General features: G+C 42.6%; 1 long non-coding RNA gene across 6 annotated transcripts in view; it reads left to right on the top strand.

Annotated features, from left to right (window-relative positions):
- The window catches only part of LOC307223656, a 219220-nt gene that overhangs the window by 129189 nt on the left and 72220 nt on the right, over nt 1-17811 (top strand). The gene's annotated exons all lie outside the window — the stretch shown is intronic.

The following is a 17811-nucleotide window of genomic DNA, read 5'->3' as shown; positions in this document are numbered from 1 at the left end:
CTCTTCCCGCCACCCATTGATTTTGGTGGGGGTTGCGAGCCTCCAAATTGCAGCAGATTACTATCATTACGGTGCCTCTCTCCGAAACCACCATGTTACCGTGTGCCTGGAAATTTCCATTTTAATATCTTTCAAGTCCTGCCATATTGTTTGCAAAGTTAATTGAAGCTGACGGATGACGCTGTTGAACTTTGGAGGAGGAGGAAGGCGGGCAAAGCCACCGTTATTCAAATGGGATTTTCAAGAGGAGCAATAAACAAGTTCTTTTCATTCACAGATCTATTTAAACCAGGTGCTAAACAGTCATAGCGTCCAGGTGAGGGGAGGAAAAACAACAACACCACACACCACGGAGATGAGTGGATAATTCTGAATCTGCCGGCCACTTGCGGTGTATGAAATGACACAATATTATAACCAATCCTTTTACAATGTCACCGAGGCAATCTTTCAGAAGCTTTGAAGTTATTTATTGATATATTTACCAAGTGATGATTTACTCAGTGAGGCAAAGTGACTATTTGATACTGATTTCCCCTCACTGACAGCTTATCTGTGTTTTTTATCTTACTCTGTCATTTCCCTCTGCTTCTTTCCATCATAGATGAAAACTGGAGGGGGTGGTGAGAGGTGAGCAATGGTGGGGAGTCAATAAAGTCAAATGATTTTTAGTGTCTCTTTCCCATGGTTGTTGTATTGCCCCAGTCAGTTATCATCCATCAGAATGCATTTTCAATACCGTTATAGTTTGTGGGTGGGAGGAAGACTTCCCTAAATTCCTGGAACCAGAAAGGGGTTAGAATTTAATCAAGACCCCTGGATCCCCGGATCCAGCAGGTAGTCAGTTCCCAGAATAGCCTGACAATGGCTGCTAAGGCAAGGTGATGAGCTCTTAAGGAAGCAGGGACTCTGTGCCAGAGGCAATTACATGGAGTCCCACCCTGAGCTCTGAGAGAGAAAGCAGAGTAGAGTTTAGGATTGCAACGGTGGTGGTGATGATGTGAAGAGGCTTCAGTCTGCAAGTGGCAAACTGAAGGGAGTCAGAGCCATGATTGGGGTCAGTTTGAATCCCAGGTTGCAGCTATAAGGAGCAGCAAGACTCCCTTGGAGTAGAAGGCTGGAATACTTTCCCAATGCTATAGCAAACGTTTTACTTTGGTGAGCTGCTGCATGCAAATAGTTTTTGACATGGCAACAGGAGCTATTTAAAGAAGCTGCATCTGGCCTCAAGATTAAATACCCACAATTCTTTGAGGGTGAGGCTATGCTACAGACTTGGCTTGGGTTAATGCCAGTTAATTGTAATGACTTAACTTAAATACCGTTTGATAAGGATGCTGAGAATTCTCTCTCAAAGAACAGTAGCCCTTCTTTCCTGCAAAACTGTAGTTTCTGGGATTCCCTGAGGGGAGGAAAGGAGGAGGATGAAGCCATTTACAGCAGGGGTAGCTAACCTTTTTTTAAAAACGAAGGATCACACTGAAGGTTGGCCTGCATAATGAGACCCTCATACTAGCAGACACGTGCCACGCATGCACCCCATACGTTTATGATGTGGGGGATGTAAGCAACCTGCACATATGTCATAGCTGTCAACTTACAGATTTGAAAATAAGGGACCAGCAGCCTTGAAAATAAGGGACCAGCAGCCAAAATAAGGGACCTGCAGCCTCACCTGTTCCAGGCACTCCAGTCTTCCTGTCCTCCTGCAGTCTGGTCAAATTCATGCTGGTAGCTTCGAGAACACTGTCCAACCAACTTTGTAACCAGAGGTTCAACTGAATAGAATCTGAATCACATGCACCACAAGGCCTATGCAGCCTCAACTTAAGATGGCTCCCCAGCCTGGCTTTGCACTGCAAAGTTTGCAGCAGCACATGCAACAAAATGGCGTTCAGCATTCAAAAAACCCCTCAGCTTGCATTAACTAGCCACACACAAGGCATGCAAGCTCCACCTCCCAGTTGTTCTTAGACTTCTTATTGGGTGAGCAACACAGCCAAGCAACACAGTTGGAGCCTCCTTCCTCCCTGGCCAGCAGGGAGGGAGGGAGAGGAGCTGCTTCCTTTGAAATTTAAGGGACATCGTTTAAGGGACATTTAAGGGACATCCATCAATAAGGGACAGCCGTGGGACATGGCGCTGGAATAAGGTACTGTCCCTTCAAATAAGGGACACTTGACAGCTATGACATATGTGCAGACACATGCTCAGCAAAGGAAGGTAGGTACAGACTCAGCAGACACTGGCCCTATCTGCATTATACAATTTGAATCAGTACCATGGCTTCCCCCAGCCCCCCAGTCCTGAAAAGTGTAGCTTGTTAAGAGCATTGGGAACTATAAAAAAGGTAAAAGGTAAAGGACCCCTGGACGGTTAAGTCCAGTCAAAGGCAACAATGGGGTTGCAGTGCTCAGCTTGCTTTCAGGCTGAGGGAGCCGGCCTTTGTCTGCAGACAGCTTTCCGGGCAGGGCCGTCTTTACCTGGGGGTGCAAGGGGTGTGGGGCACCAGGCACCCGCTGCTGAAGCCACCTAAGCTCTTAACTATCTACCTGTTATGAAATAATAAATAATTTTGATCAAGCTAGGAAACCAAAATACATAGATACCTAGGTATTACCGAAATGTATACTTACTGTTTCACTAAAGGACTTTCGACTTTGTGCGCTCATTTACCAAAGATGCACCACACCAGCAGTGGCGGCGCTTGTCATTCACAACGGGGGTGCTTGTCAGACTCAACTATGATGCTTGTCATTCACAATGGCACCGTGCACACGAAATGAACTCTTACATAAAAATATTATGTTATATATTGTATTGAGCTGTTGTGCGGCAGCAGGTTCAGCGGCACCTTTGACACGACTGATGTTTCTCCTAAGTAGGTGCCTAAACAATACTTATAAGTTTAAGTGTAGTGGTGTTGTGTACTTAAGTATAAGTGTACAGAGGTACCTCGGGTTAAGTACTTAATTCGTTCCAGAGGTCCGTTCTTAACCTGAAACTGTTCTTAACCTGAAGCACCACTTTAGCTAATGGGGCCTCCTGCTGCCTCCACGCCGCCGGAGCACGATTTCTGTTCTCATCCTGAAGCGAAGTTCTTAACCCGAGGTACTATTTCTGGGTTAGCGGAATCTGTAACCTGAAGCGTATGTAACCTGAAGGGTATGTAACCCTTCAGGTTGTAAATAAATGAGCAAATAAAAAAAGTTTGTTTCTTTTCCCCTCCCTTCTTTCGTAAACAAGAGATAAGGTGTAAGCATGGTGTCTGACATAAGCATAATAAAAGTTAATTTGGGGGCTAAACTAAATTTGGGGGCGCTGGGCAGGTCTTTGCATCCCGGCAGTGCATATGCTAAAGACAGCGCTGTTTCTGGGTCATGAGATCAGCATGACTAAACAGCTTCTGGCGCAACGGAACACCGTGATGGAAACCTTCCCACCACAGCGGTACCTAGTTATCTACTTGCACTGGTGTGCTTTCAAACTGCTAGGCTGGCAGGAGCTGGGAAAGAGCAACGGGAGCTCGCCCCGTCATGGGGATTTGAACCGCCAACCTTCCAAACAGGAAGCCCAATACCTTACCCCTTACCGAGCTTCAATTCAAAGCACCCTGAAAAACTACATTTCCCAGGATTCCTTGGGGGAATTCATGCATTGTAAATGTGCATTCATTGTGCTTTAAATATATGCTGTGGATGTGACCTCAGCTACTCCATTCTCTCCCTACCCCTCCTCTCATTCATAAACTACCTTTTGGTTAACATACTACCTTGCACAGCCTTCCTTAAAGAGAATCCATTTTCAAAGTATTCCTAAAAATAACTGTAACTGTATGATGTTTCCCACCAGCTGGTACAGCACTTTATCATCAAAATGATGGCGCTTTGATGATATATTTAATGTAGTGCATTATCAAAGGGCTGCCTCCCTAGTGACATACTGCTGTAATGTATCATCAAGGCACCGTAACTTTGATGATATAGTATACTACTGATGTGTTTATTATTTTTTTGTGATCAAGAGAACAATGAGCATCGATTAAAGCTGAACCAATTTTGCAGTTTATGAACTACTGCTAAATGCAGATGGCACCCATTTAGTTTTTATTTGGAAAATAAACTAAACACATGGTGCCCCCTATAGCTTTTAAAACTCAGTTAAATATTCAGGAGGTATGGTACATGGCGAACACTTTCTACCACTCCCCAAAGGAGCAGGTTAATTCATCCCTGCCATGGAGCAAGCTTCTATGAATTGAATTTTACGCTGTCAGACAGCTTTTTCAAATACTTTAGTCTCTGTTTTCCACACTGCTGGGAAATCTCATATACATAGTTCCAGAGTTCATATATTTTGCCCTTTATTCTTTCTTTCTTGTGTGCCTGTAGGAGTTACAACTGGGTTATTACTTCTCTTTAGGCATATTGTGGTAGGAGATGTAATCACATCAAAGCTGATGAGCGGTTCTGTGGTTATGTTTCATTTATTGTCTCCACTGAGGCATAGCTTTAAAATCACTTTTAAAAAATCACTGGCTGGGTGGCCAGTATTGTGTCATAGTCGAGAGTGGAAATTGTGGGGAGTGTGTATAGGACAATAGTGCATGTGTTCTGTAGACAACTAAAAGAATGGAAACATTATTTTATTTTATTAAAGATAGAAATGTTTAAGTGCTGCCTTCTTGCAAAACATCAGGGTGGTGTACAACAACATAAAAACATTTAAAACTACAGTGGCACCTTGGGTTAAGTACTTAATTCATTCCGGAGGTCCGTTCTTAACCTGAAACTATTCTTAACCTGAAGCACCACTTTAGCTAATGGGGCCTCCTGCTGCTGCCGTGCCGCCGGAGCACGATTTCTGTTCTCATCCTAAAGCAAAGTTCTTAACCCGAGGTACTATTTCTAGGTTAGCGGAGTCTGTAACCTGAAGTGTATGTAACCTGAAGCATATGTAAACCGAGGTACCACTGTAATATGAAGTCATCATTAAAATGACTGGCTATTCAAGGGACATTTTAAATGAATGCATAGGCCTGCTGGCATCATCATCATCATCATCATCATCATCATCACTACTCTTAAAAAGATGCCTGAAAGTCAGAACATCTCCTGATGTTCCCTGCAAGACTTTGAATGGGAAATACTGGCTTGGATCATGAGAAGTTCAAAAATGGAAAGAAACTTGCAGAAGGGAACTTTCCCATCTTCTTTTCTGCCCGACAACTTTAAAAGTCACTCCACTAAAGTGTCTGTGCCAGATCAAGGAACATTCTCAAACTAGGAACCGATATCTTCGAAGGCACTTTAATCCAAATCAAGACAGGCTATGCATCTGAATCTAAGCTACTCAACCCCCCCACACCACTCCCAGCCAAAAGTAACTCCCCCTTTCTGGGCTTAGTTTGTATGTTCTACTACTGCTATGAGTCACACACAACTATCAGACTTTTCAGAGTTTCTACTGCCTCTCTAGGATCAGATGAAAACAAGAAATAGACCTTGGTGTTGTCAATATTACGGATGAATGGAATGAAGTTGCTGCGCTTCTTAATTGTGTCAGGATTCTGACACCCAGACAACATCTACAGTACACACTGAAGGCAATTTAACAGACATGACTTACCTCAAAACATCCTGGAACTGTGGTTTGTTAAGGTTGCTGATATTTTTTGGAAGACACCTATTCCCCTCACAGAACTACATTCCCCAGTGTTCCATGGGAAGAGAGATTGTTTAACCACTCTTGGAATTGTAGTTTTGAGAGGGGAATGGGAGCTTCCTAATAACTCTCAGCACCCATTAAACAACTGCTCTTCCCAGGTTTCTTTCAGGGAAGCCATGGATGTTAAAGTGGTACAACAGTGCTTGACATATATAGTGCAGATGTGGCCCCAGTTAGTTCCCTTTCAGTGGCCAGAAATTCTGGTTCTAGAGTAAAGATGCACAGCTGCCATTTATCTAAACTCAGACAATAAATAAAACCTCCAACAGAAAGAATCCTAGAGGAATGGTTTCTTTTAGAGCCAGTGTGGTGTAGTGGTTAAGAGCAGTAGACTTGTAATCTGGTGAACCGGGTTCGTGTCTCCACTCCTCCACATGGGCCAGTCACACTTCTCTGAAGTCTCTCAGCCCCACACACCTCACAGAGTGTTTGTTATGGGGGAGGAAGGGAAAGGAGAATGTTAGCTGCTTTGAGACTCCTTCAGGTAGTGATAAAGCGGGATATCAAATCCAAACTCTTCTTCTTATCCTTGTTTTTTTTTAGACAATATATTAATTGGAAAACTGTGCAATACTGCAGTGTTGGAATTCCTTCATTGCACAGTTCTGCAAATTAAGTAGATAGGAAAAATAATTGGGAGGAAATTGAACTGCTGAATTAGAGAGGAGGGACCTGTTCATTAAAATGCGACTAGTTCAGTTTTCTCCTGGGATTTTTTTTCAAAAAACCAGTCCTCTCAAATTTATCTTGATTCCACTTTGCCAAGTTCCCTTCTGGAAAACATTCCAGAAGCATGAAACAACAAAATCTCAGGTGGAATCCAGTTGGAGCAGATTCTGTTACCATCCCCAAAAGCTTGCAACTTAAGCTCCAGATGAGTTGACACAGTTTCATGCATATGTTTAAACAACATGGAGGACAAAATGAGACCTTGTTGCACTCTGAAAGCCAGAGCTGGAAGCTTCATAGCCCTCCAGATAGAACCACAAACACCTGGGTGTTGAAACCAAGATCAACTGCTACCAGCATGGTCAATTTTTAAGGAATCATTAGGGTTTTAGTCTAGTAATGTCTGGAATGTCACTGGTTTCTCACTCCTGCTATAACCCAATGGCCATGGAACTAAACACTCATTCCCCCCTTCCATTTTTCTGGGATCTATCTTACAGGAAATACCAGACTTGTGATTCAGTTAGGTGTAATCTTGGCACTGGTATCTTCTTGGCACGTCTTTGCTGCATTTCTTCCCTGACAAGATTTTTTTCTTTCTCAGCACCAAATCTTTTCCCAGAGCTTGTTATTATGGCCTATATCTTTCTAATTCCTGTCCTCTTCACAGGAATATTTGTTGAATCTTTATTTTTGGAGCTATTATCCTTCCTGACAGGACAACAATTTAGGCCGCAGCTCCTTTGCTCAGGAGGATCGTCTATCTTCGATGATTGTGGGAAGCAGGAAGTTTTTATTGCTATGAAATTATTGCTACTCTTTCACCCCTCTTAGAAAATGGAGTTCCATTCCTTGTATTTCAGTTTTAATTTTACGTGTTTAATACTGAAGACAAGAACTAATTTAATTTTTCTCCTGTGTCTTGTTCCATCGTTTCAATTCCCATCACCATCTCTTCATGGTCTACTTGCTTCACTCATTGATCTCTTCTATTTGTGTATTTAAATAATCTTTTATTGCTTCTGTTCACTTCCAGAACAATCCTCTGTTCCTTGTCAGTTTAAACTTCCTTAATGAGGTTTTAGGCGACTTCTCATTGGCTTCATCTTTTTTGTTTCTTCATATTTTTGTGCTCTTTCCTGGCAGACACATTTTGTTTGGTTGGCATCTGTCTGTGTCAAAAGACAATGGAGTATGCCTCCGGGGGTGAAGTCAAACAGAATGGTAACAGAATGAATGTTGTGGGATTTTCTTGGTATTTTAGGGATCATGAAGAACACACTCTAGCTACCTGAGCACTTTAAAGTCCTATTGGTTTTAGGAAAGTTATGCACAGATAACGACTCGTATTGAACTGGAATTGTTTTGGCTGGATCACACTAGGGATGTAAGAAGGCATCATTTTCCAATCCGCAGGTGTTTCTATTCCACCACATGTTCTGCTTTTGTTGGAATCCTCTGACATTCCTAGATCACATCCTCATACAGTGGTACCTTGGTTCTTGAATGGCTTAGTTGTTGAACAGATCGGCTCCCGAATGCCAAAAAACCAGAAGTAAGTGTTCCGGTTTTTGAACAGTTTTGGGAGTCAAATGGACTTCCGGAATGGATTAAGTTCAAGAACCAAGGTACCACTGTACTTGGCCACTTTGTTTAAATACAGTCGTACCTCGGGATGTGAACAGGATCCGTTCCGGAGCCCCATTCGTATCCTGAATAGAATGTAAGACGCATCTGCGCATGCATGGGTCACATTTTACCACTTCCGCACATGTATGTGACGTCATTTTGAGTGTCTGTGCATGCACAAGTGGTGAAACCCGGAAGTAACGCGCTCCGTTACTTCCGGGTTGCCGCGGAGCATAACTTGAAAACGCTCAACCTGAAGCACATTCAACCTGAGGTATGACTGTATTAACTTTCAGAGCAATTCAAATGGACTGGGAGAGGGGGAAGCGAAGCTGCCACATCCAAAACCCTGCCAGGCTCATGCCAAAAAGTGGAAGGTTTGGGAAGATGGCCAGTGGCGACTGGTGCCTGTATTTCTCTTGAGATAGATGCTTATTTTTTAAAAAAAAAACCTAACAAACAGTGCGACTGGTAGGGTAGAAGGCAGGGAGACCAACAACAGCTGGAGCCAGAGCCAATGACAGGCAGAGTCCCACCATTTCCATTTCTGCTAATGAACTCTCCTCCAATGGAAGCAGCATTTCTCCATTTTAGTCCTTCTTTTTACAGATGCTAACTTCTTCCAAGATATTCCTTTCCATTTGGGCAGGGGCTGTGTCACAGTCATGGGAAGGCTTTTTGAACACAGCAGTTCCAAAGCCAGTCCAATTCCACTCAGGAAGACCCCCCATTCGTAGCACCAAAGACAGCAGCTCTGTTGTTCAGTGCTCACTTTTACTAAAGATATTTTTTGCCTTGAGACTGCAATACAAATATTTTGGGTTACAATGCAATAGAATAAAGACTGCCTTTCCTACTGCTGATGCAGGAAAATCTGTAAGCACAAGTTGAAGTGGCTGATCAAAATCTCATTGCTTATACCAGTCACCATCCCTTCCTTGATTCTTCCTTTTTAACAGCAGTCAAAACTAGCGTGACAATGAAAATAAAATAAAAATTAAATATTGCATTTCCATAGATGAGAACTCTCCAACGATCACTTCCTAATAATTTCATCATAAAATTTATGGCAGGAGCTTCAGGTCATAGATGGCTTTAATGAAATAAGATAACCTTAATTACCCAAGTGATAATTAGTAATTTGGAGAAGATAATGAGGATGCCAGTGGGGATAGGAATAACAGAGGCTTTATGTGTATGTGCAAGAGAGAGAGAATTGTTGTACCTGAATGTATGTTTTTGTGTGGCAGAGAAATGTGATGTTTTGGATGACTACTTGACCATTGGTCCTGTAGGCTGCTCTGATGGGACTTGGAGGACACCAGGTTGGGAAAGACTGGACTAATCTATGGGGGAGGAGGAAACAAAACCCATGGCTCAGAAGCAAAATCCTCTAGTGGAAATAATGAGGATTTTTAAAAAGAAGGAAAATGAAAATGAAATGAAAAGAAAAGAAAATTCACAGGATTTGAGTAAGATTTGAGGAGGAATTCTATGCCACTGAGATTCCCAGTTTCTACCCAACATCACGGTCATCAATAATATTTGACTCCATTCTGTTTTCTCCTAGGACTTGGAATAATGAATTGTGCAGATCAACATAAAAGCATATTTTAAAGAGCTATAGAAAGCATTTCTCGATCATTTCTATACCAGGATTTTGTTATCCTCCAATCAGTTACTTGCTAGAAATGGGTGCTCATTTAACAGTATAGGAAAACCAATTCCCCTTGTTTTTCTGAAGCCAGAATCAAATATTTGTGCTCAGACACAAATCAAGATACGCATGGAGGGTCTCTTGATTTCCTCCTTAACGTCTGAAGAGCCACTTGATTGAAGCTCTGTGCTTTGCAATGCTATTGGGGACATTTTACTGTTGGGCTCAAGATACCCAAACTGTTAGTTGTTAAAGTTTTTAACCAGCTGTCTTCTTGAAGATAGGTCAAGACTTTTATTTTCCAAGGAGCATTTGAAATAAGTTAATTTTACTCCTGTTTGTTTTTTGTACTGACTATTTTCATTGTTTCAACTGGCCATATGTATTTTTAAATATTTTTTAATGTCCACTGCTTTATAAAGTTTTATGAAAAGTGGTATAGTACAGTGGTAACTCGGGTTACATACACTTCAGGTTACATACGCTTCAGGTTACAGACTCCGCTAACCCAGAAATAGTGCTTCAGGTTAAGAACTTTGCTTCAGGATGAGAACAGAAATCGTGCTCTGGCATGGGTGGAGAAGACTTGGGCCCAAATGTGGTCCTTCAAGAGCCAGCATGGTGTAGTGGTTAAGTGCGGTAGACTTGTAATCTGGTGAACCGGGTTCGCTTCCCTGCTCCCCCACATGCAGCTGCTGGGTGACCTTGGGCTAGTCACACTTCTTTGAAGTCTCTCAGCCTCATTCACCTCACAGAGTGTTTGTTGTGGGGGAGGAAGGGAAAGGAGATTGTTAGCTGCTTTGAGACTCCATAAGGGGAGCGAAAGGCGGGATATCAACTCCTCCTCCTCCTCTTCTTCTTCTTCCTCAGAATTCTCTCTTGGCAGCCACGGAACCTGTTTTGTGCCCTCCTTGAGGGTTTTTGATGGCTGGAGTGCGTCTGCTTCATCATCATCATCATCATCGCCTTATTTGTATGCCGCCTTTCCATAGTTGAAACTATGCTCAAGGCGGCTTACAACATGACAAGATTTACATAATTACAAACATAGCACAAGTCATAAACAATAAATAAAAAAACCAAAAAATGTACACAACCAAATGGAAATAATTTCCACGTAAATCATAAGATCTAAGACTAAAGAAACAACAATAATATCAATAACAGCAACAAGCTCTCTCAACCCCCCATAAACAATACTCCAGTCCAAGAATCTGTTCAACAGCCTCAGTTTTTGTAACTGCCTGAATGGAGGAAGGAGGGGTATAGGAATATGTGTTCTGCTTTGGCCCCATCCAGCACTGGCATGTGGCCTCCAGAAGCTTGCTCCCATCATTGCCCTATAGCCACTATGCCCCCCACCCCCCCAGCATTTGCCCATGTATACTGCATGCTGGTACCACACACCTCCCTCAATTAGATACAGATTTATTTATTTTTTGGCCATTTTATAGTGCCCATTTCCCTACTCGTTAGCTTTCGGGTAAAGAAAAGACTGAAAGCATTTGTTAACAACTGCACATGTTTATATGAAATTCATTGCAATGGGATAACAAATGATATTATTTTTATGTAAAATAACATTCTAATAATCTTTTTAAAAGTTCATTTTCCTTTTGTGTTCTCGGATGTTTCTTAATCAGTGAACGCTGATGCTCCAGGGTTTGTTCGTCACCTCTGTATTGTTCCCCACTTAATATATGTTTGATCTTTTCTCTATAGTTTTGTTCCTTGTTTTTCCCCACTCTTCTTGAGAGATCGGAGGCTTTTAATATCTTGAATTATTAATTTTTTTAGTTCAAAAACAACATCTATCGTCATAGTCCATTGTGGTAAGTAATTGCGCTTTCTCATATTGCCAATTTAATTTGGGGAACATTTCTTTTCTTTATCTATAACACATCTCTGTTGTGTCATCTGTTATTGTCTTTGCCCTCACTACTCCCTTGTAAGCGCGTGTCTTTTTTTTTATGTCTCCCAATCATTATGCAAATTTTACATACAATCATGCTTTTCTTAAATTAAGCATTCCCATTTCAAACCACACACATTTATTTTTCTATTTTCCACATTTCTTAAAAAAACAAAAACTTTTGTACAGATTTCATTAGGGTCACGCAAAACCTGTGTGAACTAACCACCTCTTAGAGGGAAAGAAACCTCACACCAAGCTTGAGATTTCTCTCCCACTTGAAGTTTTGTTTTTTAAAAAGTGGCTGCCATTTGTTTATAAATTAATAGAGGAAATAGGAGCACAATCCTCCCCAGTTTTGATGTTTGGGAGGGAATTGGGAGCTTTGCATGCAGATCTTCCTGAGTTCAGTTGCCAGCATCTGCAGGTAAGGTTGGGAAATAATCCTGTCTACAACTCTGGGAAGCTGTTGCCAGTCAGTGTAGACATCACTGAACTAGATGATGAAGAAGAAGAGTTTGGATTTGATATCCCGCTTTATCACTACCCTAAGGAGTCTCAAAGCGGCTCACATTCTCCTTTCCCTTCCTCCCCCACAACAAACACTCTGTGAGGTGAGTGAGGCTGAGAGACTTCAAGAAGTGTGACTAGCCCAAGGTCACCCAGCAGCTGCATGTGGAGGAGCAGGGAAGCGAACCCGGTTCACCAGATTATGAGTCTACCGCTCTTAACCACTACACCACACTGGCTCTGGGCCAATGGTCCGATTCAGTGTGAGCAGCTTCCAGTGGCCTTCATTCCAAACCAACCTAAGGAATATGCTGGCACCCATGAAACTGTTCGCCGCTTAGAGATTGGCGTGCACATCACACTGTGTTCTAGGGAAACTCGAGGTTCTGTGATTACTTCAGAGAAAGATCAGCATGCCAGCATTTCAGAATTGGCTTTTTATGTCTTAAAATTATAGGCTCCCCTATATCAACTTGATTTCAGGGAGACTTACGACCGCATAAAGACACCATGAAAACAAATGCATTCACTAAGACTGCAATAAAACAGCAGGCTGTGGGATTCAGTTAAAAGCAACCAACAACTCTCAAATGCCTGGGTTAAAAAATAAATAAAGACCCCTTTACCTAGCACCTATGTGATAACAAAGAAGGCAAAGGACATGGCTGCTTCAGGGAGGGAATTGCACAAGTGGGGGGGGCGTGACGTAGATGAAAATACCACCAACACTTGCCTCAAGAAGGGCACGGGGATATTTTTGTGTATTTTTTAAACCCACCTTTCCCCAGCTGATCACCACCTAAAGGTAAAGTAAAGGTAAAGGTACCCCTGCCCGTACGGGCCAGTCTTGACAGACTCTGGGGTTGTGCGCCCATCTCACTCAAGAGGCCGGGGGCCAGCACTGTCCGGAGACACTTCCGGGTCACGTGGCCAGCGTGACAAAGCTGCATCTGGCGAGCCAGCGCAGCACACGGAAACGCCGTTTACCTTCCCACCAGTAAGCGGTCCCTATTTATCTACTTGCACCCGGAGGTGCTTTCGAACTGCTAGGTTGGCAGGCGCTGGGACCGAGCAGCGGGAGCGCACCCCGCAGCGGGGATTCGAACCGCCGACCTTTCGATCGGCAAGCCCTAGGCGCTGAGGCTTTTACCCACAGCACCACCCGCGTCCCTTACCTACCCACCTACCCACCTACCCACCACTATTTACAAATTGCTGAAAACTCATCTCTGCCCCACTGTACTCAGTCTGGTGCTGTCAGGGAGGATATTGGGGTAGAAGTCAAGGTCCCCATTCAGAAGAATGACCAGGAGAGCCTGCAAGCACAGCAAGTTTGGCTTATCACATTTTCGTCTCTCTCTCTCTTTTTTGAAATCATTTTTATTTGATTTTACAAACATAAATTTATAACAATCCAAATGTTTACTCTGAATCTCAAGACTTCCCCCCATGGGTCCTATTGTCAACATTTACAACTGCATATTAGTCCATAATCTATATTTTGTATCCATACATATTTTCCACAGTATCTGTTACATTGCAAGTGAGATTAAAATCCTGTTAATGTTTTCATCTGCTTGCAGTGGTCTGTTAAATAAATTATAAATTTTTCCCATTTATTTTAAAGTTTTTGTCTTCATGGTTCCTGAGCTCCAGTCAGCTTTACCATTTTGGCATAGTCCATCATCTTAGTTTGCCATTCCTCTCTGTTAGGGACTTTGTCTTCTTTCCATCTCTGGGCTAGTAGCATCCGAGCAGCTGTTGTCACATACATAAAAAGTCTTTTCTGCTCCTTTGGAATGTCGGTACCTATGATTCCTAATAGAAAAGCGTCTGGACTTTTAACAAAAGTTATTTAAAGCATTTTTTTCATTTCATCATATATCATGTCCCAGAAAGCTTTTATTACCTAACACAACCACCAGATATGATAAAAGGTACCTTCCTTTTCTTTACATTTCCAGCAGGTATTTGTACTTGTTCTATACAGTTTTTGCTAACCTACTAGGAGTCAAATACCACCAGTGGCTTATCACATTTTCCCATCTGAAGTAGGGGTGGGGATTTTTTTTTCCAGTCTAAAGGCCCTATTCCATTGTGGTTAACCTTCTAGGTTTAGTAGCTGATGGGACCAGAGGCAAAAGTGGGTGGGACCACACAAAAGTCTGAGGTTTTAAAAAGAAAAAGATGGAGCTTGTACCCTACTCAGTTGCTCCCTAGACAATAAATCTGCTCCCACATTCTAGGTTTCCGGTCAACTGAGTATAAAATCACTGAAGCAGCTGACATGAACTAGGACCTTGTTTTAAAATTGTATGTAATTAAATTGTATTAATGCTTAATATAATAATATACAGTTCTAATAAGCTTCCTGTGTTTAAGTTCTGGATATTTCCCATTGATTCTCCTCTCTTGGTGTTTGCTTAGGCCCCTACAATAAAACATTTCTGGCCACAGGTTTGAGCCCAAGTGAAATTAATCAATACCAGATGCTTGCTTGTGTGTTAGTAAAGGCTGCAATACAGTTCTTTGGTCCATGTGCACTGCCTGGGAAGTAACTTAAAAGTGATATTTACAAATCTTCTCCCTTATCACATAGGGCCTGTGCCACATTCAAAAAGAGCAAAACCACTTTGCCAAATCACACATTGTGTTTTTTTAACCATCTAATGCACATGGCCAGCAGGGTGAGGTTTTGAGTGGAGAGAAAAGAACCAAACATGAATACAAAACACACAATAAAAGGCTTTTATATGGTATCCAAGAGCAAAAGGTGTAGGCAGGGAAGGGAAATGACATACATACCAGAGGTAGGGAAATCAATGATTAAAATGCTAATTAGTGACACTAGATGACACGAGCAACACATGAATATTCAAAGCGATACAAAACAGTATCCAAAGGCACCAGCCACGAATCCAAAATAGTGATTAACAGCCGCTCTTCAAAAAGTCAGTGCTGAATTGTTTTTCCTTTTTTTTGCCCTAAAGTGGCAATTAACAACCATTAATAAATCAGGAATGAAAGTCCTGAATTGTGTTTTGCAGCATTTTCCCTCTTGTCAAAGAGCAAAAGTTCCTTTGAAATTGAGGTTGTTTCAGTTTCTGTATAGAATGGATCGATTTAAACTGTTACAGGTGGCTGGTTTTTATTTTATCTTAAATAACTTGATTATCATTTAAATACAGAAGCAGGGCCGCTTACCCATAGGTGCTAGGGGTGTGGGGCACCCAGGCGCCAGGCTCTCAGAGGCACCAGGCCGAGAGTCTGGGGCCCGAGAATTGAGCCCGTCTGTGATGGCCTGGCATTTGGACTCGGATGCTGAACTTGAGGGATCCCAGCCTGCACAGCTGGGGCTGGGGCATGAGCCTGAAGGGTCCTCACTTGTGCTGGATTTTCAGGTGCAGGCATCAGCTGAGTCTGCTCTGGCTCCTGAGGTGATGGGGGACCCATTGCCTGCAGGTGCTCCACTCTCAGCCCCATCAGAGGAAGCTGAGGTTGCCTCTGGGTCCAGTAACCCTCCAGTCTCTCCTGAGCTGCAGAGGCTCAGGGCAGAGAGGCAGAGGGAACTAAGTTCCTGCAGGAGGAGTGCTCGCTTCCAGGCCAGGAGAGGCGAGTCACCAGAGGATCAGGGCCGCCCTATGCCTTGGGGCAGATAAAAACCAGCCAGCCCCAGTTCCAAGTTGCGGGAGCAACATTGTTGGTTGCTAGTTCCTGCCTGAGCTCCTGACCAGCCTTGACTCCCTGCTTGCATGCCTATTCCTGACTTCACCTGGCTCCCTGCCCTGCACCCAGCTTCAGCTACTGTGGACTGCCTCCTCGTTGCACCTTTGACTATGGACCGGACTTGGACCTCATCTCTCGGGTAACCCACGGGACCAGCACACCATCCGTAGGTCGGAGTGGCTCTTCGCTGCGAGTTCGGGGACGACCAAGCCAGTAAGACACTGAGGATGCCGGCCAGCTCCGCCCTCCTGCGTGACTGGACTGGCCAACCTGGCGAGGGGCGCGTGGGCGGGTCTCTGCACCCCGGCGCTGCATATACTTAAGACAGCTCTGTACAGATAGCCCTGTACAGAAGGTGACATTCTGTGGTATCTCTCCACCAGCAGAACAGACTCACCATGCCACCACAAAACCTTTTCTAGAGGGCTGAGGGATCTTTCAGAGCAGATTGGGTAGGCATGGAACCTGCAGGAAAGGAAGAGAGGATGTACAGATTCAGCCAAAGTGAATCACCTTGAAGTCCTTGAATCTTAATCGCTGTGAGCTGTTCATATCCTAAACCAGGCTTCCTCAACCTCAGCCCTCCAGATGTTTTGAGAATACAATTCCCATCAACCCTGACCACTGGTCCTGCTAGCTAAGGATCATGGGAGTTGTAAGCCAAAAACGTCTCGAGGGCCAAGGTTGAGGAAGCCTGTCCTAAACTCTCCCACTGAAATAAACGGCACTTCAAGTGTTTATTTTCACTCAGTTCACACCTACTGTGAAGACCACAATTATACAGGGAAGAAACTTCCCCCACTGCTATGGTAATACATGAATCAGCTGTCCTATAGAGGAAAGGAGGTTGTAGTGCTATAAGGTTATGATAAAGGAGCATGAGATGATCTTGCAGTAACTTTACACCAAATCTTTGGTTTTCTGTCTCTTGTTTATCAGTTAACTCTCATACGTTACCTGGATGACCATGAGGCACTACAAATCATATAGTTAAATGGTATATCCAGACCTCACTGGAGAATTTGCTCCAATCTGGACATGGTTTAATAAAGCGTTTACTATTAAAGCAATAATGAGTTTCTTGGGAACATCAACTCAATGTTTTTATGGCCATCAAAAAGCTAAATAGACGATTAGGAACAGTGAAGATATGAACATATATTCAGAAGTAGCATTACAATGTGCATATAAGAGTGTAAATGAGAACCTTGGGAACAACTGTAAGCTCCTTATTATATTCCCAATCTTTAACTGTTTTAATCAAGTGTTTCATTTACATGTGGTTTTATATTCATTATGTGGTTTGGAAAATCATGGCAAGTTTTCCATTTTTCGAAAGCGGACTTTTAAGACAAAAACATCAGTATATAAATAAATTCAAAAGTAAATAAATATTTTTTTTTTTACAGGAAGGGATAATAATGTAAGAGTTAAAATGAAATAGACATCTATTATCGCTGGTTAAACTTTAAGAATCCAAAGGTATGTGTGGTGATATTCAGGTCTTAATTCAAAAGAACTGCTGTTTTATTTCGCTTAAAATGTTTATATAGTATCAAAAGGTCTCCATGGTATCAGCAATAGATTTGCATTGAAAAACATTCCAACATTTCAATATTCCTGCTTTGGGACATAAACTAAATATTGGCTATATAAACTTTTCTGTGTAATAAGGAAATCACGCAGTATGAAAGATCCATTAAAAAGCAATGACTTTCTTAAAGAATCCATCCCTCATTCTTGGCCGTGGAAGGAAACCGGGCAGAATATTTAGCTGGAACCTCCTTAGGTCAATTTCTTGCTTTAATATTAACCTGCAGCTGCTAACGTGTGTTATTACAGAAATGAAGTAATGGAAAATCATCCTGATGTGAAAGCATATTAGAAAGCAAAAATGAATAGGCTTCGGGCACTTGCATAGCATTGTTGTGTGCAACTAGGGGAAGAAAAATACTGGCAACAGTTCGGTTTCTGAGTGGTT

Source organism: Podarcis cretensis (genome assembly GCF_951804945.1).
Source record: "Podarcis cretensis genome assembly, chromosome: 9".
NCBI lineage: Eukaryota > Metazoa > Chordata > Lepidosauria > Squamata > Lacertidae > Podarcis > Podarcis cretensis.
The sequence above is the reverse complement of the archived record's forward strand: the minus strand, read 5'-3'. Positions and strand labels throughout refer to the sequence as shown.